Raw genomic sequence first — 25,997 nt, 5'->3', positions numbered from 1 at the left:
AACAATTATAAATGTCTATGTGCCGAATACCGGAGCCCCCAAATATATAAAACAACTACTCATAAACATAAGCAACTTTATTGATAAGAATGTGGTAATTGCAGGGGACTTTAACACCCCACTTACAGAAATGGACAGATCATCTAGACACACGATCAATAAAGAAACAAGGGCCCTGAATGAGACATTGGATCAGATGGACTTGACAGATATATTTAGAACTCTGCATCCCAAAGCAACAGAATATACTTTCTTCTCGAGTGCACATGGAACATTCTCCAAGATAGATCATATACTGGGTCACAAAACAGCCCTCCATAAGTTTACCAGAATTGAAATTATACCATGCATACTTTCAGACCACAATGCAATGAAGCTTGAAATCAACCACAGAAAAAAGTCTGGAAAACCTCCAAAAGCATGGAGGTTAAAGAACACCCTACTAACGAATGAGTGGGTCAACCAGGCAATTAGAGAAGAAATTAAAAAATATATGGAAACAAACGAAAATGAAAATACAACAATCCAAACGCTTTGGGACGCAGCGAAGGCAGTCCTGAGAGGAAAATACATTGCAATCCAGGCCTATCTCAAGAAACAAGAAAAATCCCAAATACAAAATCTAACAGCACACCTAAAGAAAATAGAAGCAGAACAGCAAAGGCAGCCTAAACCCAGCAGAAGAAGAGAAATAATAAAGATCAGAGCAGAAATAAACAATATAGAGTCTAAAAAAACTGTAGAGCAGATCAACGAAACCAAGAGTTGGTTTTTTGAAAAAATAAACAAAATTGACAAACCGCTAGCCAGGCTTCTCAAAAAGAAAAGGGAGATGACCCAAATAGATAAAATCATGAATGAAAATGGAATTATTACAACCAATCCCTCAGAGATACAAACAATTATCAGGGAATACTATGAAAAATTATATGCCAACAAATTGGACAACCTGGAAGAAATGGACAAATTCCTGAACACCCACACTCTTCCAAAACTCAATCAGGAGGAAATAGAAAGCTTGAACAGACCCATAACCAGCGAAGAAATTGAATCGGTTATCAAAAATCTCCCAACAAATAAGAGTCCAGGACCAGATGGCTTCCCAGGGGAGTTCTACCAGACGTTTAAAGCAGAGATAATACCTATCCTTCTCAAGCTATTCCAAGAAATAGAAAGGGAAGGAAAACTTCCAGACTCATTCTATGAAGCCAGTATTACTTTGATTCCTAAACCAGACAGAGACCCAGTAAAAAAAGAGAACTACCGGCCAATATCCCTGATGAATATGGATGCAAAAATTCTCAATAAGATACTAGCAAATCGAATTCAACAGCATATAAAAAGAATTATCCACCATGATCAAGTGGGATTCATTCCTGGGATGCAGGGCTGGTTCAACATTCGCAAATCAATCAACGTGATACATCACATTAACAAAAAAAAAGAGAAGAACCATATGATCCTGTCAATCGATGCAGAAAAGGCCTTTGACAAAATCCAGCACCCTTTCTTAATAAAAACCCTTGAGAAAGTCGGGATAGAAGGAACATACTTAAAGATCATAAAAGCCATTTATGAAAAGCCCACAGCTAACATCATCCTCAATGGGGAAAAACTGAGAGCTTTTTCCCTGAGATCAGGAACCCGACAGGGATGCCCACTCTCACCGCTGTTGTTTAACATAGTGCTGGAAGTTCTAGCATCAGCAATCAGACAACAAAAGGAAATCAAAGGCATCAATACTGGCAAAGATGAAGTCAAGCTTTCGCTTTTTGCAGATGACATGATATTATACATGGAAAATCCGATAGACTCCACCAAAAGTCTGCTAGAATTGATACATGAATTCAGCAAAGTTGCAGGATACAAAATCAATGTACAGAAATCAGTTGCATTCTCCGGGGCGCCTGGGTGGCGCAGTCGGTTAAGCGTCCGACTTCAGCCAGGTCACGATCTCGCGGTCTGTGAGTTCGAGCCCCGCGTCGGGCTCTGGGCTGATGGCTCGGAGCCTGGAGCCTGTTTCGGATTCTGTGTCTCCCTTTCTCTCTGCCCCTCCCCCGTTCATGCTCTGTCTCTCTCTGTCCCAAAAATAAATAAACGTTGAAAAAAAAAAAAAAATTAAAAAAAAAAAAAAAAAAAAAAAAAAAAAAAAAAGAAATCAGTTGCATTCTTATACACTAACAATGAAGCAACAGAAAGACAAATAAAGAAACTGATCCCATTCACAATTGCACCAAGAAGCATAAAATACCTAGGAATAAATCTAACCAAAGATGTAAAGGATCTGTATGCTGAAAACTATAGAAAGCTTACAAAGGAAATTGAAGAAGATTTAAAGAAATGGAAAGACATTCCCTGCTCATGGATTGGAAAAATAAATATTGTCAAAATGTCAATACTACCCAAAGCTATCTACACATTCAATGCAATCCCAATCAAAATTGCACCAGCATTCTTCTCGAAACTAGAACAAGCAATCCTAAAATTCATATGGAACCACAAAAGGCCCTGAATAGCCAAAGGAATTTTGAAGAAGAAGACCAAAGCAGGAGGCATCACAATCCCAGACTTTAGCCTCTACTACAAAGCTGTCATTATCAAGACAGCATGGTATTGGCACAAAAACAGACACATAGACCAATGGAATAGAATAGAAACCCCAGAACTAGACCCACAAACGTATGGTCAACTCATCTTTGACAAAGCAGGAAAGAACATCCAATGGAAAAAAGACAGCCTCTTTAACAAATGGTGCTGGGAGAACTGGATGGCAACATGCAGAAGGTTGAAACTAGACCACTTTCTCACACCATTCACAAAAATAAACTCAAAATGGATAAAGGACCTGAATGTGAGACAGGAAACCATCAAAACCTTAGAGGAGAAAGCAGGAAAAGACCTCTCTGACCTCAGCTGTAGCAATCTCTTACTCGACACATCCCCAAAGGCAAGGGAATTAAAAGCAAAAGTGAATTACTGGGACCTTATGAAGATAAAAAGCTTCTGCACAGCAAAGGAAACAACCAACAAAACTAAAAGGCAACCAACGGAATGGGAAAAGATATTTGCAAATGACATATCGGACAAAGGGCTAGTATCCAGAATCTATAAAGAGCTCACCAAACTCCACACCCGAAAAACAAATAACCCAGTGAAGAAATGGGCAGAAAACATGAATAGACACTTCTCTGAAGAAGACATCCGGATGGCCAACAGGCACATGAAAAGATGTTCAGCGTTGCTCCTTATCAGGGAAATACAAATCAAAACCACACTCAGGGATCACCTCACGCCAGTCAGAGTGGCCAAAATGAACAAATCAGGAGACTATAGATGCTGGCGAGGATGTGGAGAAACGGGAACCCTCTTGCCCTGTTGGTGGGAATGCAAATTGGTGCAGCTGCTCTGGAAAGCAGTGTGGAGGTTCCTCAGAAAATTAAAAATAGACCTACCCTATGACCCAGCAATAGCACTGCTAGGAATTTATCCAAGGGATACAGGAGTACTGATGCATAGGGCACTTGTACCCCAATGTTCATAGCAGCACTCTCAACAATAGCCAAATTATGGAAAGAGCCTAAATGTCCATCAACTGACGAATGGATAAAGAAATTGTGGTTTATATACACAATGGAATACTACGTGGCAATGAGAAAAAATGAAATATGGCCTCTTGTAGCAACGTGGATGGAACTGGAGAGTGTGATGCTAAGTGAAATAAGCCATACAGAGAAAGACAGATACCATATGGTTTCACTCTTATGTGGATCCTGAGAAACCTAACAGGAACCCATGGGGGAGGGGGAGGGAAAAAAAAAAAAAAAAGAGGTTAGAGTGGGAGAGAGCCAAAGCATAAGAGACTGTTAAAAACTGAGAACAAACTGAGGGTTGATGGGGGGTGGGAGGGAGGAGAGGGTGGGTGACGGGTATTGAGGAGGGCACCTTTTGGGATGAGCACTGGGTGTTTTATGGAAACTAATTTGACAATAAATTTCATATATTATAAAAAAAAAAAAAAAGAAAAAAAAATTTTGCAGATTTGGGGCCCAGTTTAGAGGTGGCCCAGGCCAAACCTCAATGTATGAAGCAAATGTAGGTCTGAGCTTATGGGTGACAAATCAGAATCAAGAAGGAAAGAGAGAAATGAAGTCAAGGAGGCTAGGTGCCAGCTCAGCGGAGCTTTTCTGGAGGCTGACTGAGAGTTGTAGGAAGGAATTCACTTAGAATTGCCTGCGGTGGTTGTTGGATAAGTCTGGAACATGAGGATGAATTGCTAGTCAGCAGGTCATGGTTAGAGTAGGTTAGCCAGCTGTCCATGTGGTTTCAGGTCACTGCCAAGAACTTTTTGTGGGTAATCCAGAGGGTTCTGGACTCCAGTGGAAAGCGAGTTGATACCTGTATCTGTGAGAAAAATAAAGATCAATACTTCAGAGTTGCATTCCATGTCTTCATCCAACGGGAGTTATGGATCTTAGACAAAGGTCCAGACACTAGACAGTGCGTTCATAGACAAGAGGATTTGTTAGAGTCCTTTCCAAAGAGATGTAAGCAATGGTTTTTGCTGACTGAACTTGACTAGTCACGAGGCTTTACATCATGGTCCTGTCTGTAGGACCTCCAGGTAGGTGGTAGAGTTTCTTGAGCCCGTGAATGTGTCCTTGACACCCGTGTGAATGCCTTGCCATATAACACAATGTTATCTGGCTCGGGAATGTTCTGTTGCTGTAGCAGCTGAGGAAGAAACTTGTTAATATTTCATAAAGTGAAGTCTTGGGAATTTGTGTGTCGTTGACCTCATCAACCTAAGAGCTGTAAGTGATACATCTGGCCTCTTGCATCTAGTTTCGGCACAAATCTTGACCGTTTATTATTTCTAATCCCATTTTGATATTTCATTCCCTGTGTTCACTGCAGACAATGTGGGCATTGACAGCATGAATAATTCTGTAGGCTTTACAACTTTAAAACCTGACCTGTCAAATGCATGTGTCTATGGTTGTGGAGTATTCCGAATCTGGGAGTGAAGGTTCATGGAGGCCTTTTACTGATCACCACTGCTTCAGCCTTGGCAGACAGATACACGCTTCTGCCCATCTTGAAGAGACCATAAATTACTAAAACAGGTGCATGCCGAGAGCATTCTCCTTATCTGGATAAATTGAGCTTGAATTTTAATTACAAATAGCCCCCAGAGAAGGGAATAAATGGCTTTCTCTTTTTTGACAGCCAGCCCATACTCCCTTTTCAATTGTGAGCCTGATAAATAGAGCAGTTCTTGGTGTGCTGTCTGGCCAGACGGAGAACACTGTGGACAAACAGGTCGAGCCTCCTGTGTCCTAGCCTCCCTTCTTTGTTACCATGGGTCATGTCATGGGTCACGGGTCATGGGTGAGCAAGGGGAGGGGGCAATGCTTTTTGTGCCAAGCATGATATGGGGGCAAAAGACTCTCTGCCCGTCTCCAAAGATTCTGATCTGAATCTGAGGCCTCTTCCAAAAGTACTGCCTGAGGAGAGTGCTAGGCTCATGATGTTGGAAAGGAGCCGCAGTAGGAGAGTAGCCAGTGGCCAAGGCTGGGCTATGAGCCAAAGCAGACACCTTTTTATACAAGGTAAAGCCACCAGAAGTTTTCTTTTTTTCCATCCTCATAAACTGCCCAAAGGCACAGTGGGTGTCAGGCTTTGAAGAACTAGGTGTATCCAGCAGTCTGCCCCCAGGAGGCCAGGAGCTCCTGCAACCCCCTGGGGAGAACAGATTGCGTCCCAGAGACTAATCCTCTTTTTTTCCTTCTTAAACCAATGACTGCTTTACAGTCACTGTTAAGCCCTTCAGAACACAATAACCCTGGGAGATAATCTTACCTCCATTTTACAGATGGAAGAAATCAGAGTCCAAGAGGCTGGTGAGTTGCATTGGCCAAGCCTGGCTCCAAAACACTTTCCAGTCACCTCTGCGACAGCCCTTCCCTTCTATGCAAAACGGCCCTCTCTTTTGTAGTACAAGCCCAAGCTGGAGACTTTCTGATGAGCCCGTGTGTCCCAGGGAACACAGCAGTAGAAAAGAGACCTACTTTATTCATCTGTGTGTTCCTTCATCCTTTCCTTCCTTCCTTCCTTCCCCATTCATTAACTTAACAAATATTCATTCAACTGTTACTATGTCCCAGATACCCAGCTAAGTGCTGAACTAGGTAAACAAAACAGATGGCCCACTGAGGAAATCAGACACTAAACATGTAAACACACAAATAAATACATAATTGCAAACGGTGTGGGAGGCCTTTTTTCCAAAGTCGAGTACCATCGGCAGCCGCCATACTGGAAAAGCAATTTCAGTCATGTGGTTGGTGAATCGGAACTGAGAAGTCCCAGAGCACCCCTGCTCAAAAGAAATAGGTGTGTAGCATGCAAACCTCGTAGGCAGACATACTTTCTAGGAGCAACGTTAGGGCAGGGGAGAACAAGCAGGTGAAATTAATTCTAATAATACATTTTATGTAACCCAATAGGTCCAAAACTATCATTTCAACAATATCTCATTACTGATGCGCTATTTCACTTTTTTTTTTTTCAGGCTGTCATCAAAATCCAGTGTGTTTAAGGTTTACAGCAGATGTGAATTCAAACTGATCTCATTTCACATGCCTAATACTACACTCTGGTTGTGGTTGCTATGTTGTACGGTACCCATTTCGTAGACACTGACAGAGTCATCTTGCACGTACGTTGGTGGTTTTCAACCTTGGCTAACACGGGAATCGCCGGAGGACCGTAGATTCTCATTTGATTGGTGTGGGGATGGGTTAGGGTTGCGGAGAGAGATTGCCTGGGTGTCAGTATATTTAAAAGCTCCCGAGGTGCTTTCAATGTGTAACATACTCCAAGCAATAGCACTTTGCACCCAAAGTCTTCAGAGCCTTCAAGGTGACAGGCTTGAAGCCCCCCATCTCAGCTGGCTAACCCCTGCCCTCTCCCCACCACGAGCTCAGCCCTGGCCCTAGGCTCCAGCCAGGCACTTCCGTTTGGAAAGTTGGGTTGAGGAACTCTGGGGCAGTTGTGATGGCCCGGCATCCACACCCCACTCTGACCTCTCATAAATCTGACCCTGCCTTCACTGTTGATTATCTCCTGTGCCTTCTCTCGCTCCAGGAATCTACCTTGTTTCCCTAGTCTTGGACCTGCCTTGGTCTCTTGCGTGTCCCCCAACTGTCCTACCCTGCCCCCTCTTCTGAGAGTACCTGTTGGGGCTTCTACCCTTTTTCCCACTTGCTGGGACACCTGTCACCTCTCTACCAGGTCCTCCAGATTCTCTGGATCCCTGGGCCCACCAGCCTGGCTGCTCTCCCTATGCCCCCAACTCCCCCTAGCACCTGGCGCACTTTCCCTGCCTTGGTGATTAACCCTTCCCTGCCCAATCCTTATCAGAGCATCTCAAGCTCAAGTCTCTCTAGCCTCTGATCATAATAGGCTCATTAATCTTTGTACCCACGTGCTTCGACCTGCCCGGGAAACAAGAGCTTCACTTATTTCTATTTTTACCCTCTCTCCTTTACTCGTATTTAGTTTATTTTATTTTAATCTTTTTTTTTTTTTTTTTTTTTTTTTTGTCTCCAGTTGTTTCTCCTGCTCCAGACCTGCCATCCCCAGAGCAGAGAACAGAAAGTCTGATCAATAGCAGAACAGGCATGTCGCCCACAGCCACCATAGGAGGTGTTTGCTCCTGAGCTGACTCACTGCCCATGACTGGTTTGGGAGCATGGAGAGGGATGCAAAGCCAGTGGAGAAAAGTTCCCTGGGAGATTTGGTTTCAAGCTCAGTTTTCTCTTGGAGTCTCTTGTGTGAGGCCTGTATGAGTTTTTCTCCCCAAAGTCCTGAGGACAGTGTTGTTACATGCAGCCCTGTGGCCCTGTTATGAGGGTAGTAGAACCCTTGGCTGAAAAGTTCATAATTTCTATGCTATTTTCCATAACCATACAGCTGGCGTCTCCAGAGTCAAGCTTGTGAGGTAAATAAAATTAAGGCTGTGAGGCTGTTATCTAAAACCTACCACAATTCTATTCCCACCAGGGATTTAGGGAAAGATGAAGAGAAGACAAGAAGAATTTTTAAATCCACTCATTGTACATACAGAGGCCAGGACTTAGGAGGCTCTTCTGGGTGTGAGGGCAGGAGGGATGACTTTCCCTACCTGTGGCAAATTGCTGCTGCCCTGGGCCACTAGGTGAAATTTCTGAGGGAGCCAGCCAGTCCAGCCCTGGCCATTGGGCAAATATCAAGTTTATATTTGGATCACTCAATCTTGTTCATTAACCTAAGACACTAGAGTTTAGTAGCATTAATTGGTAGGGTGAACATTGCAGAACAGTAACAAGGGGCTTGTGGGTGGGTTGGTAGATGAATGGATGGATGGATGGATGGATGAATGGATGAATGAGGGCCTACCCTGCTGACCATGAAAATAACTTATTCTTTTCTCTTATGTGTAGTGAGATCATATGTGGAAACATTAATTGATATATTTTTGTCCCTGATAATATATTTTTATTTCCTGACTTTTCCACCATTAAAAAGTAAAAGATCAAAACAGTGTCTTCTTCACCAGACTGTTGTGAAGATTAAATGAGATAATGGGGGAAAGCTGTTTAGCCAGGGTATTAACACATAGTAAGAGGCCAATACATGCAGCTATTGTCATTATTTTTCCCATTTTACATTACTAATTTGTTCAAGATCACACAGCTAGTAAATATAAAACCTGGATATATCCTGCCCCATTGGGAAGCAGCTCCTGGCTTGGATTTCTCCAGAACCTCACACTTCCCGCTTAGGCCCCTTGGAAGGAGAATAGTACCACTGAGGCCTCTTGATACAAGTGTAGACCAGTCTTCTCCTTCAAGTGGTCACGGTCCCGCACTGGAAGGAAAAAAAGAGGGGTGTGTGTGTGTGTGTGTGCATGCGCACGTCCACATGTTGAGGGCAGAGGTAGAGAAGAAGTCTGCCATCCCATTTGGAAAAGGCATATCTGGGAGGACTCAGATGTGCTTTCTTGAAAACTCTTATAGGAATGGAAGCTCTCAGTGTTTTTTGTTGTTTTTTTTTTAAATTTTTTTTTTCAACGTTTATTTATTTTTGGGACAGAGAGAGACAGAGCATGAACGGGGGAGGGGCAGAGAGAGAGGGAGACACAGAATCGGAAACAGGCTCCAGGCTCTGAGCCATCAGCCCAGAGCCTGACGCGGGGCTCGAACTCATGGACCGCAAGATCGTGACCTGGCTGAAGTCGGACGCCCAACCGACTGCGCCACCCAGGCACCCCTCTCAGTGTTTATATTGGGAGCCCAACCCCCGTGACTCTGATGGTCCCTCAGACAGGAGGAAAATGCAGAACCGGGAGGATACGGAAGAGGAGCCAGCTGTTCAGCCCTCCCTCTGCTCCTTCCTGGGACTCTTCAAAATAAATACACCTGCATGAAGTTTCTGTGCAAAAGCAGGGGCCTCCCAGCTCCCCTCACCTCCATGCCTGCTTGCCCTGAATGTTTATCTTTGGACTCTGAGGAACCTCTGAGTTGAAGGAGAAGGAAGGAAAAGGGCCAGCCTCTGACAGGTGGTGTTATTTGAGTAGAATACAAAGTTGCTGGGAAAAATGAGACTTTTCGGCCAGAGGCACAGTCTGTAAGTCCCTGTTGGTTTCTAAGCTTCGCCATAGGGCTCCCTCCAGGGCCCTTCTAAGTCTGAGGCCCCAGAAGAGCTCAGGACTGAGAGCACACAGCTTGACAAGAGCCAGGTCCCCGCTCCCGGTGTTCAACCTGCCCGCAGCTACAGACCACAGAGCATGGACCTGAGCAAAGAGGTGACCCGTCCAATAGGTGGCCCCCATGCGTACTCAAGACTCAGGATTGTTCCTCAAAGAGTCCGTAGAACCAACCCCAAGGGGGACATTACCGAAAGCAGAGCAGCCACTGCATTTTCTCTGGTCAGATTTCACCTGTAATTCATAACGTCTGTTTTCCTGGTGCTCAACAACAACAGCAAAATCTCCATCTGAAATTATAGTTAATTTAAACATTTTTAAAGCTGTATTTCCAGAAGGACCTTCAACGTTTCTTTTTTTTTTTTTTAAGTTTATTTATTTATTTTGAGAGAGAGAGAAAGAGAGAGAGAGAGAGCGCGCCCACGTGAATGGGGTAGAGGCAAAGAGAGAGGAAGAGAGAGAATCTCAAGCAGCCTCCATGCTGTCAGTGCAGAGCCCAATGCAGGGCTCAATCTCATGAACTGTGAGATCATGACCTGAGCCAAAATCAAGAGTCAGATGCTTAACCGACTGAACCACCCAGATGCCCCAAGGACCTTCAACTTTTAAACATAGCATCCAAAACAGTGGCTTTCCTTAAATATGTAAATGAAGCAGCTGAAGCATACAGCTTGGATGAGACACATTTATCATGAACACACTGCAAAGATTCTCAAAGAGCAGCCGGGGGAGCAGTCATGTGGCAGAGAACCCACATGCCACTTAAAGGACACCCATGCATGAAAATTCAGCTTTGGTAAAGCAGCTAAATTACTGAAGGGAAGCTTTAAATTTTCTAAGATTTTTCTCGGGACTCCTTTTGATAGAGTCGCTCTGGATCACTTACAATATAGTCTGATTTACAAAAAGCCCATCTGGTCACAACACACACAATGTAAAAGTGAAAGGATTTGGTTTGGCTAGAAAAGAAAGGAGAATCTGTTGCTCATACCCTCGTGGCAAGGGTAATGTCCAGTTGACTCAGGGGAGCACCTTTCCTGGAATTCTTAGCAGGATCTATCTTCGAAGAGACTGTCCCAGTAATCCACGACTGCGACAAGTACAGACGAGGAGCTCGTGTGGCTTATAAGTTAAGAGGAAGGGACAGCCACTATTATGTCACACCAGCGTCGAAGATGACAGAGGCTGTTCAAGACGGACCAGGACAATGGGGACAGGTGTATGTTGCAGCGGGGACAAGGCTTACACCTGGAGAAGGGTCATGGTCCAGGAACCAGACAAGCAGCTAAGAACCAGGGGATTCATGGAAGCCAAATTATAAAGCACAGCTGTGGTGCTGAGGTCGGTGAACTTGGGGGTTCATGCGATCTGAGACTTCAGCCAGGCATAGGTTCAGAAACTAGAGTTAGAGGTAAATTGAAGACTGAAGGGGTCATCAATGTTAGCCAAGGAACCCCAGACCTATAGGTGTGGGAAAGGTCAACTCTAACTCTGAGGTAAGAAGATTGCTTGTCTGAAGGCAAAGCCAGAGGTCAGGCGGGAAGCAAGGGCTCACCTGTAATGGTTTCTCCCTGGAAGAGGGGGTATCATAATGTGCAAAGGAACAGGAAATTAAATCTTACTCTCTCCTGACTCCCTATCTATAGCCCAAGCTCTTATCTTTCCGTAACTCTTGTTACCTGAGTGAGATACATGACCAACTTGTCAGGGATCCAATAAGAGAGATAAGATGGTCTTCCCAAAGCCATGTCTTCTGCACAACATTACTGGACCGAAGGAAGCGCTCCCAGGAGGGAAATTAGACCCTGAGGACCTCAGCATTTGACTTGCTGCCGCAAATTTGGTAAACCGTATCCCAGCCTGGAGAAGACCCGGGGTGCCTTCCACACTGCCCTATGACTTTGGAGGGTTGAAAACAAGGGAAGCAAGAGGAGAGAGAGAGAGCTCTGCCCACCTCCATTTTCCCCCAGAGCTATTCCTCAGTGCAGGCATCCTGAGTGGAATGTCTAACGGTGGGGGAGGGGGGGCGATGGGGGGGGTGGGGGGGTAAGAGGATGAAAGAGAGGCCTTCAGAGAGGCACTGTGTCCATTCGCTTAATGGAAACGGGTGAGAGAGGGAGAGAAGGGAGCAGAGCGGCAGAGGGCCCGAGCCTAGTTAAGTCATTGCAGATACTGTGCTCTCCGGTACTAGGTAGCACGCTCCAGTCCATTTTTATCAGTGGCCAAGATAAAAACAGGAGGCGTGCCCATCAAATCTGAGATACCGCAGAACTGTCAGGAAAAGCTAAAGCATCAGAGAGCAGATGTTGGGTCTAAATTCACTGCAACAAACTAGGTAAAGTTGGAATTTAATCAGAAACGGAAAGGCCTTCACTAGGGGCCAAAACCACAGTCACATGACACAGAATGGGCAAGGCACGGCTCCACAGCAAGCTGGGGGGCGCCTGGACTTCCCGCTGTGTCATCAGAAGCGTGCTGGTCACTGGCTGCGAGTTAGGAGCATGCTTCTCCACCCTGGCAGGAGCATCACAGGGGGCCTGTAAGCGGTTCTTTAGGAAGGACTTCCACAAAAGAGGGCTAGCAAGTGGGAAAGTGGGAGCAGGGTTCCACACCAGGCGCTTCAGAGAAAACCCGAGAACCCGGCCATGCACCCTGCAGGGAAGAGCTGTGGACAGGGTGAGCTGTGTAATTCTCGGCGCCCAGCACAAAAGGAAAAGGTAGCACCCTTTGTTCCTGGAGCAGGAAAAGAAAAGGGTCGTTAAAGATACTACAATGTGAAGCTTTTCCTTTTAAAATTGTTTTTACTAAAAAATTTAAAAAAATTTTTTTTTTATCAAGTTTTGAAACAGAGAGTTGCAGAAACAACTTTTTCTGAACAGTTTGAGAGCACACTGGCCAGCACAATGGTCCATCATCCCAGAATACTCTGTATTTCCTACAAACACACCTGTACTGAACCACAACACAACCAGAAAAAATCAGGAAGTTTCCCAGGGAAACATTACTATCGCCTAATGCACAGAACCATTCACATTTTGACAATTGTCTCTATAATGTCTCTTTTATAGTGAAAGAATTCAGTCCGGGATCATGCATTGCATTTAGTCTTCAATCTGGTAGAGCTGCTCAATCTTTCCTTAACTTTCAAGCCTCAACACGTTTGAAAATTCCAGGCTAGTTACTTTGCAGAATGACCCTCAGTTTAGCTTGTCTGATATTTTCTCCTGAATAGATCCAGGTTATACATCTTCGGCAGGAATATCCCAGAAGTTGTGCTATGTTCTTCTCGATCCATCCTCTCACGTGGCTTAAGATTTTGATTTGTCCCATTACTGATGATAATCGCTTTGGTTACTTGATTAAAGTGGTGTCTCCCACTTTAAAGTTACTCATTGTCTTTTGTAACAATATTTTGGAGGGAGATACTTTAAAACTATTAAATGTCTTGTTCCTCATCAAAATAAATAAATAAGTAAATAAAAATAAAATAAAATTGTTTTTACTTACCAAGACATAAAACATGGGGTGATAAATAACAGTATATGAGTAGCAACCGAGATTCGTAATTTGCATAACATTTTGATGTCACCATTTAATATAATACAATAAATAACTTTATTTTTTTTTTAATTTTTTTTTCAACGTTTATTTATTTTTGGGACAGAGAGAGACAGAGCATGAACGGGGGAGGGGCAGAGAGAGAGGGAGACACAGAATTGGAAACAGGCTCCAGGCTCTGAGTCATCAGCCCAGAGCCTGACACGGGGCTCGAACTCACGGACCACGAGATCGTGACCCGGCTGAAGTCGGACGCTTAACCGACTGCGCCACCCAGGCGCCCCAATAAATAACTTTATTAATGTGACGTATTGACCGAGCATAAGATTTCTCTGCAGATTCATTTAAACTTGCAGCGATTTCACTCCCATTCGGTGTAATTAAAGGCAACATGAGTTACTCTTGGCAAATGTGAGAGTAGGAGCTGACAACTAATCTTTTTAATTTTGAGAATAATCTTCCTGATGATGCAGCTGCTACTGAGCTATTAAAAGTATTTTATAGGCTGTGTCAACATTGGGATAGCTTTCTGATGAATTATTTTGAAATGTATATTTTAGTACACCTAGAGCTGATGATTCACATGAAACAATTTCTCTAAAGAATTTTACTTTTTGCTACAAATTAGTTTCATGTTGTCTGAATCTAACTTTGAAGGCATTTTATACAACGGCACTTTATTTTATTTTTAAGTTTTATTTATCTATGGAATCTCAACACCCAATGTGGGACTCGAATTCATGACCCTAAGATCAAGAGTTGCACGTTCTTCTGACTGAGCCCGCCAGATGCCCCTGTATTAAGGTTTCCTCTGACATTTCCTGTAACTTGTGAAAGTCATACAAGAAACTGAAAGTGGCCTCATGATTTTATATAACTCAGAGCATCTGTTTATGCATGCTATCTCTGTCTCTTCCATTACAAGGAAAATTAATTTTACAACTGTCTGCTTTATTGAAAATCGGTTCATCTATGGCCTCATGTGAAAATAGTGTTCTTTTCCATCCAATGCATAATCTTTAAATTTAATTTCTCCTCTGAGGCCGTGCATATTTGCTTTGCAACGTTGTAGCAGTTCAAAACCAGAGAAACCAGAGAGTCAGGCTCTTTGAAGAATTCTGGTAACTGGGGGGGGGGGGGGGGGGGGGGGGGGGGAGTGCTACGAGCTACATGATACACTTTCTTGCAATGTGTATGATTTTTCTTGTAATAACTTATTGACAGAGTTTACTGGGTTAGCTTTGGCAGCCCCTATCTTGGGGTTCAGGCCAGAGAGTGAATGTGTGTGTGCAGATGTTGCCAGGATGGGTCCTGGGGACAGACAGGCAAGCCAGCCTCCCACCAGCCGTCTCCCTGCTGCTCTCCTGCACAGCCCCACCTCCCTCCCTGAGCCTGGTGGCTGCTGCTTCTGCCACTGCTGGTACTGTCATCACCACCGGTCTTGGCCCAGCTTCTGCCCCAGGCTGCCCAGCCGACTGCTCCGCACGCGTGCTGCCCGCTGCCCCGTGTGGCAGCCGACTTGGGACCGTGCACATTGCCCCCTCCGGGTGTCTCCTCCGCTCACATACTCTGCTCTACTGTCCCATCAGACTTCACTTACAGAGCATGAGTTCCAAGATAAAATGATTAAGAATTTGAGGCAGTGACGGCAGGACATTAAACCAAACACAGAGCCCCTTGTGAGGTGCGCCCTGTGTGACCACACAGGTCACACACCCTGCTTGTGGGAGAGGGTCAGGTAAATGATGCGGATCCGAGGCTGGACTTCAGCACGTCTGCACATGCATAACTGAGCGGTAAAATGCTCCCCAAACGTCAATTTGCTTGGGTTTTCCTATATCGAATGCACAGAGCAGCTTGCACCTCAGAAGGGAGGGGCGGGGGAGAATGAAATGGATCAGTACCTGGACCCTAGCTCAGCCCCAGAGACAGGCACCCGACCCAGCCCCTTGCAAAGGGAGTTGCAGGCAGAAGCTGCAGGAGCCGTTCTTCTCACAGACCTGGAGATGTGGAGAGCCCCACTGGGCTGTGTGGGGCTCAGGTGACTGCGTGGCAAAGGGCCCCCACGTTCTGAAGGGAAATCAGCCAGGTGCTGGACCCCCAAGCTCTCTGGGAAGACCCAGCTGCCGTGACCCTTGGGACTGCGGGTGTAGGGCACCGGTGCTGGCTCCTCACCGCAGAGGCCAGCAGTACTAGTTCCGGGGTATCCTGACCTCAAGGGGCTTCCCGCTTTGCACTGGTGGGGCCAGACAGGAAGAAGGGAAAGAGACTTGCAGGAGCTTGTGGGAATGGAGGGCGATTTGTGAGCTGGTGGGGGACATGCCCCACAAAGGGACAAGAACCAGCACAACTGGATTACGGTCACTCCTGGGAGTCTGTAACCACAGACTGCTGAGGCCTGGCGGGGGGGAGGGTTACAGAGAGGACCTTGGCTTCGAGTATTTGAAGCCTCCTCAGATGAGAAAAGGAAGAGCAGCTCTGTGAAGAACAACTGGGGAAGTAGTGGGCAAGTGTGGGTATGGGGCAAGTTCTCCAGCAGCGCAGTGCCGGTCCAGGCTCCAGGAGACTGTGTGACTGCAGGTCAAAAGCCTTCTATAGAAGGTGCAAGGAGCAGATGGGACTAGGGGAGGGAGGGGAGTGTTTTTCCAAGTGCTGGGGCGGCGGGGGGGGGGGGGGGGGGGGGGGGGGGGCTTGCTTCTTGCTTCAGATGCACTCAGCAGGGAGGGTGTTGAAATGTAGATTCCTGGTGCCACCCCCTCCCCTCCCTGCCCCCCCAGCCCTGGAATTTCTAACTCAGCAGGTCTGGGTATGGCCTGGGAATCTGCAACTTGAACACATGCCCCCAGACAATCTTAATATGCACTCAAGTTTGAGAACTACATAGAAAGGACTTTGCGGCCCTGAAACCTGATGCCTACAGCCCAGCATTGTTCCCCTTGCCCCTGCAAAAACACCAGCAACTATCGCACAGAGAATCCCCGAAGCTGCAACCCACTCAGGGCCCCTGTGCCAGAACATTAAATAGGAGAAAAATGAGCCAGGGAAGGGGTGAGTCTCCTACTAATTCTTTTAGCATGAATTAAATCTGATTTTCACAAAAACACTTTAAGGATGTTTTTAAATCTCTCTTTGCAATCCAAACCATTGCAAGCACTCAAAGGTACAAGCAGCTTTCCCCACAGCTTTCAAAATACTGCAAAGAAGATGATTTGGCCCGGGGCTGACCACCTCTGCCAGTCCAGCAAGGAGCTGTGGGACGGTGCACTTCCCCACCAAATGCCTCCCCCGCTCCACTTTTAATATGTATGTCTGGTCTGCACATCAGCCCAGCAAAATTGGTGGTACCATCCACAATTTGCATAAGAGCACACTGAGGCTCAGAGAATTGCTTAAAATCCCAGAGTAAGTGGTGGAGCCAGGACTCAAGCCAAGGAGGACGGGTTCAAACCCTGGGCTATTCCCAGTGCGCCCGAGCTGGGAACGCCCCCACTTTCTCTCTGGCTTCAGCAGAGCTTTGTGAAATGGTGGTTATTAGTCATACCTGCTCCCTCCCTTCCTCACAGATAGGAAGAGGGAAATTGCAGATCTTCCTGTGCCTTGTCAGTAAGAAGCTGTTAGCTGTGAGCCCAAACGTAAATGTCTATAAGGGTCAGGCAGATTATGTCAACGATAAATTAAGCCAGATTTTAAAAATTAACTTAAAGCTAGGTAGTATATCAAACATATAAAAATAGTGTCTGTTCCACAAAGAAAAACGTTCAAAGGTTTTTCCCATGCCACATAAGAAAGCTCTTTAGTTCTAATTGTCCCCATGTCTGCATCTTGCACCTGCAATCTTAAAGCCTTGAGGGCAGGCTGCGTGTATGATATTAATCTTATTCCAGCCCTCAGCCTCCTCGGATGCCTAGGCATACGGACGATTACAGGAATGGTGACTAGACAGGATTAACAAAAGAAAAAATGTCAGGCAGAAGGATTTAGGCTAACTAATGGAGAAAGAATGCCCCCATTCACCAAGAGTATACATCAGGCAAGTCCTTGGATTTGCTCCCTGTGTTCTATTATTTCCTAGGCTTTTAGGTCTAAGATCCTATTATTCTAACACAGAGAGAATTTGTTTACTTTTAAACCCTGGATTTGGTTTATCAAAAATGCTGTCTGTATGTTTTCTTCTTGAGACCTTAGAAGAAAGAAAACTTGTCCCCTGCGTGGGATGGCTTAAATGTGGTTTTATCTAAGGACAGGATGAGTTCTTAGTTCTTAATTAATTATCCTGCCTCAAATGATTTGGATAAACAGGTCTAGTCTTTCTGCACTGCTCCTCCTTGGTAGAGACCCACTCATTATTTTATTCAACCTTCACACTAACCCTCCAGGGTGTTATTATTTCTATTTCACAGATGATGACATTGTAGCTCAAAGAAGTTAAGTGCCCTTCCTTCCTCCCCTCCTTCCTTCTTTAAATTGCATTAATTTTTGACAAGCTACAAAAGGTAGAAAAGGGTGGGGATAAGAATGTGTGTTACTTAAGCCCCTTATGTTATGTCGAACCACAATTGAAAGTTTGTGCTGTGGTTGTTTGCTTTGTCTCCCACCAAACTTGAACCCTCTGAATGTAGCTCACGGTGGCAACTTATACAGGAAGCCTTCCCGGACTCCTGTCAGTTTCCTTTTAGGTCCATTCCTGTCAACCCTCATAGCACTTATCTAGATAATCCAACTGTTTAACCAGTGTCTCTGTGCCCCAATAGACTACAAGTTTCCCGAGAACAGGAGCCTTATCTTTTTTGCTCCTTGTTATATCTCTAGCACCTCACGCAGTGCTTTGTACATCCCATGCACTCAATATTTGTTAATGTGATAGGTACCCTGGTGCACCTAATTTCATACTCCTAGACCTAAGATGCACCTACTGGTGCAAATGCCAGATCAAAATTAGGTACATTTTCAATTTTAATACATTTTGGTAAAGTGTCCTCTTAAAAAGTTATATAAATTTACATCCCTTCCAATGATGTGTAAAAATGCTTGTTTCTCTATGCCTTTGCCAAACCAATTTGATCTTTGCCAACCTAACTGAAGATGGAATCACCAAATATTTCCTCCATATTTTTCTTAATGTTTATTTATTTCTGGGATAGGGCAAGCAGGGGAGTGGCACAGGGGGACGGACAGAGGACCTGAAAGGGGGTCTTCGCTGACAGTCTGACAGCAGTGAGCCTGATGTGGGGCTCGAACTCACAAACTGTGAGATCATGACTGAGTCAAAGTCAGATGCTTAACCAACTGAGCCACCCAGGCGCAAGTCAGGGAGGGACAGAGAGAGAAGGGGGAGAGAGAATCCCAAGCAGGTTCCATGCTGTCAGCCCAACATGGGGCTTGATCTCAGGAATTGTGAGATCATGACCTGGGCCACAGTCAAGAGTTGGATGCTTGGGGCGCCTGGGTGGCTCAGTCAGTTAAGCTTCTGACCTCAGCTCAGGTCATGATCTCATGGTTCATGGGTCTGAGCCCCACATCAGGCTCTGTGTTGACAGCTTGGAGCCTGGAGCCTGCTTTGGATTCTGTATCTCTCTCTCTCTCTTTTTCTGCCCCTCCCCCACTCATGCTCAGTCTCTCTCTCAAAAACAAATAAACATTAAAAAAATTAATAATTAAAAAGGAGTTGGATGCTTAACCCACTGAGCCACCCAGGTGCCCCTATATTTTTCTTATTTAAGTGAAGTTGAGCATCTTTCAAGTGTCCTTTATATTTTCTTTTATGCAAACTATGTGTTCATGATCTTTGCCTATTTTTATATTGGATTATAAGTTTTATCATTGTAGTAACTCTATGATAAGGAAATTAGCCCTTTGTTATGCATGTTGCAAATAGTTTTCCCAGTTAGTCTGTTCTCTTTGTGGCATTTTTTTTTCTCAAGCAATTTAAAAAAGTATATAGATGAACCATCAGAATTAAGTTTTCTAGATATTATTTCATGGTTAAAAGAATATTCTCCATTCCAATATACAAAATTCTCACATGGTTTCTTCTAGTATTTTTATGGCTCTTTCTCTCTTTTTAAGTCTTTGACCCATCAGAAATTTATTTTGGAATAAGATATGGAAATATTTTATTCAGCAAGTTTCTTCATGTTTGGCTCTACAACTTAGAGCTGAACTCCACCTATAGACAAGCCCCGATTGAAAGGTTTTTTTTTTTTTTAGGCACCCCACTTAGATGACTCTTTCCAGAATGCATTCATTCATTCACTCATTCATTCATTCATTCAATACTGTGCTTATTATGCACAAGGCACTTTGTTAAGTGAGAGAAGAGACTCAAAGACCAACATCCAGTTTTTCCCCTCGAGAACGCCACAGGCTTGGAAGCACATAGTAAACAAATGACCATTTTAATACATGCACACACACATGCACGCGCGCACAAGCGTGGACATGTAGGCAATAGTTGTTATGAGTGTCCAATGGGGAGCACGCAACCCAGGAATAGATGTCCCGAAGGAAGTGAGCAATGTCTGAGCATCTTAGAGAATGAACAGGCATTAACCAGTCAAGGAGCATCCTAAGATGAAGAGAAAACATGAGCAGAATCGGGTAAGAAAAAGCTCTAAGGAGTTCATGGCAAAAAGTAGAGAAAGATAAGCCTGGAAAGGTAAACAGGGGCCAGGTAACAGAAGGCCTTGTTTGTCATGGGAGTGACCTGGACCTCATCCTGAGGACAATGGAAGGCAATAAAGGATTTTAAATAAGGGAGTGACACTATCATATGGAGAATGGATTTATGGGAGCCAAGAGGGCAGGGAGAGTCACCTGTTGGGAGACTATTGTGACAGTCCAGGTATAAGACAATGTAAGAGTACATTAGGACAGTGATCGTAAGAATAGAAAGTAGGAGAGATTTTGGTACTGACCTCTTTGTTCCTCTCATCTCCTCTAGTCTATGTAATCTCTCACTGCTTCCTTGGCTCCCTTACATCCAGTGCCTTCCAACATCTCGTTTTCTCCCCATCTCACCCACCCAATCCCCTCCATTTGTCAGTATAACAGTATATGTCTTTGAGTTGCTAAAGTCTTCTCACTCATAGCTTTTGGTCTAGGGAAATTATCTCCTTGAGAAGTAAACAGACAGGTTTGTGCAAGTGGCAAGGAGCTTTCTGGGAGAAAGGAATCAAAACCCGATTGTTTTCTTTTTTGAGGCTAAATGTTTTTAGAACTCATGTGATGAATTTCAGTTTTAAAAAGCTGATTGGCCACAGGTGTTCATTTCTTTGCCCTACCCAAATGTTGCCAAAATGATAGTAAAGGAATAAAAATGGATATAAGGACGTACAGAAGAAGCAGTAGACATGACATCTAAATGAAGTTTTGATGGACTGAAAGCATCCTCTGACTTAGCAGAAAAAAAAAACAAATTATAACTTAAGAGTCTGTCATAGAAAATTCTGACATTAGATAGAACCTACAGACTGCTGAGAGGCTCAGGATTTGGACACTCTGCTTCACAAGAGGGATTAGGCTCTGGTTTGAAAACAAGAGCTGTTGTTTGAAAGTCTGCATATAGTGTGTTGGGACCCCATGTCCCTTCCCCATTCCACACGGCCACAAAACTGAAATTTGCAACTATCCCAGTGAAAAATCTGGCTCAGTGTTTGAAAATCCTAAGGAAAAGTCAACCAGTTGACAGGGTCTATCCACATACCATGGAACTTCCTAGTGGCTTTACAGTGCTTTGCTCTTAAAAGGAATAGATAGGGGCACCTGAGTGGCTCAGTCGGTTGGGTGACTGACTTCAACTCAGGTCATGATCTCAAGGTTTGTGAGTTTGAGCCCCACGTCAGGTTCTGTGCTGACAGACAGTTCAGAGTCCTTAGCCTGTTTCAGATTCTGTGTTTCCCTCTCTCTCTGTCAAAAATGAATAAACATTAAAAAAAAATTTTTTTAAGGAATAGATAGCCCAAGATAGGACACATAAGGAATGTTTCTAACATGGGAGAGACAAAACCTTCAGAAAACAAAAGGAAATTGGAGGAAACAGGCAATACAAGACACATAAGAAATGATACCACATCACGAAATAAGACCATAAGAACTTTAGAAGAACTTTGATTGACTTGGATAATTCAGGATGACAGAACATTTGACGGGGAAAGTAGATTGTAGTAAAACAGGCAAATGCAAAACAAATTAATTGTAAAAGCTAAGAAAAAACCAAGGGCCATACAAGAATGGAAACATAATCTAACTTGCTACCTGGAGCAACGGTGAAAAATATTTGCTTAGCCAAAATGATGAAATATGGAGTGTAAATTTACCAAAACATTGCAGTGTAAACATGTTTGGGAGATAGTGAAGGAAACGGGAAGGAGTGTTCGTATAGAAGAGCTAAATCCTTACCTACCAAAGTAGAAAGTATAGGAAGTGGCTAAAGTTAGATAAAGAATTAAGGGAGAAGTGGAGGCAAATTCTAGAAGAGCTAGCTGACAGTTGTGGGTAGTTGCCTCCAGGGATCAGGACTGGAGGAGGGGAGGGTTACAAAGAATGGCGAAGAGACTGGTGTTCCCAATATGGACCTTTTAATGTCATCTGACTTCGAAGTTACGAGCACATGTTACTTTGATTTATAAAATTAATTATGGATAAAAAGAACACTGCTAAGGATTGGGACAGACTTACTTGAAATCAATGAACAAAAAGACACCAGAGGCTCTTCCTGGCACGTAGGAAGCACTCAAAAGGCGTCTTCAATTATTCTCACTATAGCAGCGAGTAGGGAAGCCAGCAGACTTTACAACATCATTACCTGTCCATGACTGGTCTTTGTCTACAACTGGCAGGGACTTCCCCTGTGTCAGTTACCATGCTTAGATTTGACTTGAGAGCTGAGCACTGTGGCTCAGCTGAGGTCAAAAGAAACCCTTAACTTGGGGGAAAATAGTAACCTTGTGGGGGAGAAACTTGGCAGACCCCGTCTTAGCCAAGTGATCAAGGCTGACATCCCCAGTGGTATCCTTAGCTCTTCTGAGTTTCAAGTTATTTCAAATTAAAAAACGTTTTAAAAAGTACAGAGAAGAAGCAGCAAAATCTGTGACAAAGCAATTTACAGAAACACAAAGTGGCCAGTAGACATGTGAACATATGCCCAGTACCCCTAAAAATCAGAGAAATGCAATATTTAAAAATTATGAGATATCGTCTTAGCCCCGCCAGAATGGTAGAAAGTAGAAGAGAAGGAAAACAGCTACTACTTATGAGAAGGTTAGGGGTGAGGCTCCCCCTACAAATGCTATCTTTCATTGTCAGTAGGAATGGGATAGTAACCCTTTTGGAGATCAACTTTGCTCTATCTTTTAAAAAAATATATATTTCTTTTGAGGGAGAGAGAGCAAGCACATGTGCACAGGGGAAGGCAGAGAGAGGGAGAGAGAGACAGAGAGAGACAGAGAGAAGGCACAAGTTGAGGAGGGGCCGAGAGAGAGGGAGAAAAAGAATCCCAAGCAGGCTCTGCACTGTCAGCACAGAGCCCGACGTGGGGCTAGAACTCGCCAACTGTGAGATCATGTCATGAGCCCAAATCAAGAGTCAGCCACTCAATCGATGGAACCACCCAGGAACCCCTGCTCTATCTTTTAAAATAAAAAAAATCTGCGTACTCTTCCCTCCCTCCCACTGGAATCTATCTGATAGAAATAGAAGAATCCATGGGGATATAATAACCATATATTTGATGATATTTTTTTTCAGTGGCCAACAAAAACCAGTCAAAATCCAAACAAAAGGAAAATAAATAAAAACAACAATTTACCAGGAACTCAGTTGATAAAAGAAGGAGTTGGAGTTAGATCTCTATCAGAAGACTTAGGGAGTTTTGTAGAGTATATTTTTTCATATTTTCCCCCTTCCCTGGTGGCTAGCCTAGGCCCTGGTACACAAGCTGGTTATCAAGGGTTACCTGCAATGGGAAGGAGAGGAAGGCAGAAGGGAAGCAGGGAGGTCAGAGAGCAAAAGACTGCATTAAAAAAAATTCTCCAAAATAAAAACAGCATGCATGCAATAGTCTCATTTATGTCAGATGATACGTGTGTGTGCGCACAATACTTATGTATATGCAAAATATTGTCAATAAATGATTAATGGGATCATCTCTGGGTGGTGGGATTTCAAGTCATTTTTAAATTTTTTCTTATCCTTTTGTCTGCTGTTCAAATGATTTCAAAGACCATGTGTTCATTATATAAACCCAAAACAGCAATAAAAGCTGTTTTCACAGCAAGGAAAAAAAAAATCTTGCCAAGGATCCATCATCCATGAGTCTACCTGATGATTTCTTTAAAACAAAGTCAGCCCTGTCCTGGAGCAGACATGGTGCTTTATTTTACTACGCGATGAAAGAGGTGGTCTTTCTTTTACATATATTCTAACATTCCCTCGTTCTTGCCATGAGGGTTCCTCGGCACTCCGAGCATTGCTAGATAAATATCCGTGGCCCATTTCTAATTTTTTTTTTAATGTTTCTATTTATTTTTGAGACAGAGAGAGACAGAGCACGAGCAGGGGAGGGGCAGAGAGAGGGGGAGACACAGAATCCGAAGCGGGCTCCAGGCTCTGAGCTGTCAGCACAGAGCCCGACGCGGGGCTCGAACCCACAAACCGTGAGATCATGACCTGAGCTGAAGTCGGACACTCAACCGACTGAGCCACCCAGGCGCCCCCCATGGCCCATTTCTAAACCTGAAATCATGTCATAGATTTGGTTACTGTCTTCTCCATCAATTGTGCTACTCCCCTGCTGCAGATAGGAACCCGGGGCTGAGGGGATGAAAACCCCCATCCTAACACCACACAACTGAGCACACTCCCAGGCACAACCCCCAGAAGCTGGAGATAAGGAGAATGGCAGTTCTGAACATTCTCAGGCTAATTTCTTCATCTTGCTGCAGCGTGAGTGTCCATGCAAAGCCATCCTTCCTCTTTGCCCTTTGATCCTGCAGGGCAGCTGCAAGGTCAGCTGCAGGGCCAGGCCCCTTTCCAAATGCTTCCCGACTAGAGAACCACTACTATCCTTCTCCTCTTGCAGCCGGCAAGCTTTAAGGAGTCATGGTGCTTCCTGCTTTCAGCCCCAGCATCACTGCAGCCTGATGGTGCCCTGTGAGCCTATTCACTGTAAGCTCTCTGACCACTAAAGCCAGTAAATCTCCCACAACAGAAACCACCTGGAGAAGAGCCAGGCAGAGGCCTTGACATTCATGTTCTAGGAGGGAGGGAAGATAGAGGGACCAGCACGGGTGGCTCCAGCCGGCCCACAGCTGCTGTTCTCAGGGCTCATTCTGCCACTCAATTAAAATGATGGGCAATCAGAATAACAAAATCATAGCATCTTTGAATACAGAACTGATGACCCTGACAATCATAAATCCTCAAGGGCAGGACCAGGAACTCCTAGAATTGTGCATTGGAAGGTACCTCGGAGAGCATGTGGTCCTGTTTCTCCACCGAGGTGACTCTTCGGAGAAACCGGAGTGTGGTGACCGTGTGGCCACAATATCCTGTGAGTGTGAGGACATGCCCAAGGTAGCAAACGTAAGCAGCATTTCTGTGGCTCTAACTTCCGAAATAGCACAGGAGGGCAAAGAACGTCCCTTCTCTTGGGTCACTTCCTGAGCCACTGTTCTCTAGAAGTCTCTGGTCCTCCTGTACTGTCCCCTAAGGCTTCATCCTACATTGGAGAAGGTTTGAGGTGGAAGAGGAGGCTTTGGAAACTTTAAATTGTCTTCACCACTTCTGTTGAGGATCCAGCCTTATAGACTGTCCCTGAGAAAAAGAAGAAAGAAGGGGAAATTCTTACCTCTCTCCACTTCAGGACTATGGACTATTTTTGTCGACATTTTTTGCTCCCCCCACCTCCATCTCTTTGCCTCTTATATCTAAAAACAAACAAATAACACCAGGCTGTTCTGTGAATTATATAGAATCTGAGCTAATTTGGTCCTCTCCTTCCTCCCATCCACTGAAGGCTCTGGCCGCAGCCCGTGAGCATTAGAAAATAACTTGTCACCCACTCACCTCCCCGTCTCATTCTTAAAGGAAAATATTTATATTATGCCACAGAAAGGGTTTCCATGGCAGTGACGACTGTAAAACTGTTGCCTTGGCAACCGCTTGAGTCCATCTTGAATGATCCGAAATCCCCTTCAGAGACAAATAAGGAAAATCTGTCAGAAATGCTGTTCTGCTGGGGGGGGGGTGGGGGGAGGGAAGCCCCGAAAAATGGCTTTCTTGTCCCTCCCCCCCCCCCCCCCCCAGTTCTCCCTCTGACTCCTCCTCAGTCTCCACTGGTTCACCTCCTTTTATACACTCTCTTAAGAACTTTCCATAGTTCCTGCTCTTCTGAGGGTTTGCGTTGCTGTTATCCTAATTTACTGTGGAGACTCTGCCCAGGGCTCTGTAAAGGGTTAAGGATTGGCATGCAAAGCCACGCCAAAGATAACAGGAGGCAGAATAAACACACAGATCGTCCTTTTTATAGAGCTTGCTGCCTGCCCCTGGAGGCCCAGGGTGCAAGTTCTTCTCTGCCAGCCCAAAGCAGGTCTGACAGGAGAATTTTACGGGAAGGGAAGACCAGTCTATCCTGCAGTGCAGCTCCCAGTCAGTACATGTTGGCAACTCACCTCTCTGGGCCTCAGTTTCCTCA

The 25,997-nt window shown here is 44.6% G+C and overlaps 1 long non-coding RNA gene across 1 annotated transcript; it reads right to left on the bottom strand.

Annotated features, from left to right (window-relative positions):
- Positions 1-12,592: 12,592 nt before the first annotated feature.
- LOC123576130 lies at positions 12,593-25,490 on the bottom strand. Its single transcript, XR_006701182.1, has 3 exons — positions 25,370-25,490; positions 25,152-25,230; positions 12,593-13,044 (listed from the first exon to the last, which is right to left on the bottom strand). It is a non-coding gene; the product is annotated as an uncharacterized LOC123576130 (long non-coding RNA).
- Between the last annotated feature and the right edge of the window lie 507 nt (positions 25,491-25,997).

The sequence above is a fragment of the Leopardus geoffroyi genome, chromosome C2, assembly GCF_018350155.1.
Source record: "Leopardus geoffroyi isolate Oge1 chromosome C2, O.geoffroyi_Oge1_pat1.0, whole genome shotgun sequence".
NCBI lineage: Eukaryota > Metazoa > Chordata > Mammalia > Carnivora > Felidae > Leopardus > Leopardus geoffroyi.
Note: the sequence above shows the minus strand (reverse complement) of the source record. Positions and strands in the feature narration are given on the sequence as shown.